Source organism: Manis javanica, chromosome 10, assembly GCF_040802235.1.
Source record: "Manis javanica isolate MJ-LG chromosome 10, MJ_LKY, whole genome shotgun sequence".
NCBI lineage: Eukaryota > Metazoa > Chordata > Mammalia > Pholidota > Manidae > Manis > Manis javanica.
The window spans coordinates 26,751,220-26,755,240 of NC_133165.1; positions in this window are offsets into that span (position 1 = coordinate 26,751,220).

Consider the following 4,021-nt stretch of genomic DNA (forward strand, 5'->3'; position numbering starts at 1 on the left):
CCTATTTCAAGTTCTATGATGCAAAGGTCAAGGTGGATCCTAAAGCTGGACATGGCATGGAGTCACTGTAATGGGAACTGACGTTCCCAGAATTGCCTGTCCCTGGTCTAAGACAGAGCAGCATGCAGAGAATCAGTTACCCTCTTCCTTCTATTCTGACTTCCCACGTGGCACTGTGAGGGGCTAGCATGAGTACCAGCAGAGCAGGAGCCAGGTCTAACTATGCTCTCCCTGAATACCCAGCATCCAGCACAAGGGCTGGCTTATGGTAGATGCTTTGAAAACATTTTGAAAATAAAAGTATGAATTATAGCAATAAGAGTGCAAATAAGTTTCATGGAAGAAGGATTTTTTCTTTCATCCAATTCATTTACTCACTCACTGTATTGAATAATTACCCTGAAACAGCACTATATTTATGTCTAACGCAACAATACAGGGAAATGCTGGTCTTAATAGGGCCCTTAACCTCATACAGGGAAGGAGGCGGGGTGAGGGATGAGGACATGTTTGTCAGGAAGGAGGGTGACTTGAGAACTAATGTTCAGCCAGATTATGAAAAAAAAAAAAAACAGGTAAAATGAAAGGGGTGAAAGGATGGGAATGTGGTGAGAATTCTAGGCCAAAGGAAGAAGTTTATGGTGCAAAGGCTCAGGGGCAAGAGAATATTTCACTCAAGCCATTGCAAGAATTTGAATAGCACTTAGAGCAAAGAGGGCCTGGTGGGAGAGGAAAGAAATGAAGCCAAAAAAGATTGAGCCAGATCTCAGCAGTCACAGGGGTCAGATAGGGAACTGGGCCTTATCCTATGGCAAGTGGAGAGCAACTGAAGGACTCTAGTGTAGGAGTTATTTAAGGAAGTCACCCCCACTGGAGAGTGGATTGGAGGGGATGAAGGGATAAAAACTGGGTATGAGGGATGAGGATGGCTTGGTCCAAGGCAGTGCCCGGGTGGGGGGGGATGCAGCTGTCATCACAGCACAAGGGGGGCCAGGGCATTGGAGGAGTGTCTAGTTTGGCTCATGTTTTCAAACAACATGGACAGAACCAACCAAACTGCAGAAGGGCAAGTAAAAAGTCATTTTATTCCACATCACCCATTGCTTTTCGTCTTCAGGCCGTCCCTGAAGGCTTCTGACAGATGTTAGATTGGCATGGATGTGAGTGCAGAGGCCTAAAAGGATCTGCTCTGAAACCTCTTCCCCTGTGAGAAGAGAGTGAGTGGAGAAGGAAAGGGATCTAGCGGTGAACGATGGATATATGCTGCGTATCACACATACAGATGCAGTTAAGGACAGTCTTCCCCTGGAAGCAGCAGGTAGCAAAAACTTTAATTAGATCAGGCCACTCCCACCCATAGTTTGTTCCAGAATCATGGAGTGAGGACATTTGTAATTTGCAAAAGTAAGTTCAATATTATAATATAATTTTATCTTTGGGAGGCAAGCAAACAAAATGAAACAAAGGAAATTAAGTAGACAAAACCATTCTGGCTGTGGGATATGCAAATGTGTATTTGTGGGTCTGGAAGAAAGAGGTGGGGGAAAGAATATGTCACAGGGGTGGGGAAGTGGTGGCAGAGATATTTATGCTTATCAAAGGGGAGGCAGAGATCGAACAAATTTGGGAAGCAGTGCATTAAAGCCATACAAATGCTTTAGTCATAAAGACTGAAATTTTATTTTGACATCTATTACTCCAGACTCTCTGGTAGCCATAGGGATCCAGAGACTAAGAAGACACCACCTTTGTGCCCAGAAGTATATGATCTAATGGAGATGACAGACACAGGAGTTAATACCCTAACATGATAACTACCATAATAGAAACACATACAAAGAACATGGGGAGGAGGGATTGATTGATTTCTACTTGTGACAAGATGAATTGACATTAGGGAACATGTATAATCCTTTGTATAATGATATAAATATATGAAATCCTATAAAATTTATAGTCCTCACGGCTTCCCATGAGAGAACATTATAGGACTGCAGGACGAAATCACAATCCCAGATCAAAGAGGACTCCAAGTCTAGCCTCTTCTGTGACATCACATTATGTCGGTCTATTTTCTCTTTCTTTTAATTAGAATACAAATTTAGGTTTCATTTTAGAAACCAAACTAGTCAGCATTGCCAGGTATTGAAGCCTGTAAGGAATTTGTTCTTAAGATCCAAAACGTGTTCTCCAGACAATCTGTCTCCTACTTTATAGGTTCACCTTACAGATCTGCTGTGACTCAGAGGAAAGACCAGTCCCAAGAACCAGACAGACCTGGTTCTTATCTGGCTCTGGACTCTCTGGTGTTGCCATCTTAGGCAAGTATGGGAACAGTCTGGCGCTCAACCCCCCATGTGGCACAATGGGGAAATAAGCTCAAATAACAGCAACCTTTATGAAAACAAAGGCAACCTACTCAATGCTCTGGCTCTATCTCTACCACCACCACCGTAGACTGAGCCACAATTTCTCATCTGGATTATTGCACATATTTTTCTTCAGTCATTCAGGATCACTCCCATCCACGTGTCTCTGCCCAGGGAGCCAATGGGATTGTATCACCACCACTGAAAGATCAAAATCCTCAACATGACTTATAATATTTCTTTCCAAACTGCAGGTCATTAGACATTAGTAGGTCACAGAAACAATTGTGGGTCACCACCAGTATTTTTTTCAATGGAATAAGACAGAACAGAAATATGGATTGCAATGCCAACTGTATGTGTATTATTTCATGCAGCTTGTTTTCTCATTGTGGGTCCTGTCAAAAAATGTTTGAAGGCCTCTGGCCTATCCTACCCTAAATGGTAGGACCTCTGCCTCCTTCTGTATCCCATTTCTCATAATCTCCTCCCAGCTGTCTGCTCGCCACCCACCCCAGCCTTCCTGGTATTCCTCCAACACTGCAGGGCATGCTTCTGCTGGGAGACCCCTGAACACATGCTGTGTTCTCTTCCTATAGGTCTCAGCTTCCACACCACTTCCTCAGGAAAACCCCAGACCATCCCCTGAATCCCTAGAGGGGTCAGGTTCTCAGATCCATTTTCAGTTTTTAATTATTCCTTTAATAACACACTTCTTTGATAAATGACAAGCGTTCCTACTAGGCTGCCTCTTCCTGCCGCAGGGACCCTGCTTTGGTTAAGCACTGTACCCAGCTGCCTGACCTAGGCTGGTGCAAAGGCCCTCAGCGGGACGAATGAATGAAGGAGTCAACCAGCCTATCTACCAAAGATGTTGGCTGTTGTTCCTTTCTTGGAAGTGGTTTTGTTTCTATGCCTTGCACCAAGCAAACTGCAACACGTCTGTACCGTCTGCCTAGGTTAGGACATTCCTCTGATTATGCTTGAGTCTCGGGGCTTCCGATCTGCTAAAACATCAAAATTTTATACGGGTGCGGGCTGTTTGAGCCTTTGGTTGAGGAGAGGAAGCTAGTATTCATCGGATCTCAAAGCGGGGGGGTCCCTGCCTATTAGTTCCAAAGAGCCACGGTTCCGTGAGCATGTCACGCCGGCCCTCTGCGTCCCCAAGGCCCCGGCGCGCGCTGGCTCGGACGGCTGCTGGACCCCACCCGTCGGATCAGGCCGACACTGCAGACCCGTCCCCAGGGACCGCAGAGAGGAGGCGGCGCGGCGGCGAGGGGCCCGCGGGCCCGGGCACCGGTGCATGTCAGGGACGCGGCCCGCAGCCGCCGGCTAGCGCCGGGTCTCCGCAGCCACCTGCCGGGCGCGCGGGCGGGAGGCGCGCGGGCGGCACGCGGACCCGCCCCCGCCCCGCGGGCCGCCCCGCCGGGCTCCACCGAGCGCTCGCCGCGCGCGCCGGCCTGGCTTCCGACTCGCCTGCCCCCAGCTCGGCCGCCTCATGCTCCCCGCCGGGCCCCGCCGCCATGGGCCCCGCGCGCTGGCTGGAGCTGGGCGGCCTCTTCGCCTTGGCCGGGCTGCCGGAAGGCCGCCTGGTGCGCGAGCAGGAAGCCGGCTGCGGCGAGGGTGACCGGTTCTTCTACGCCGAGCGGCCG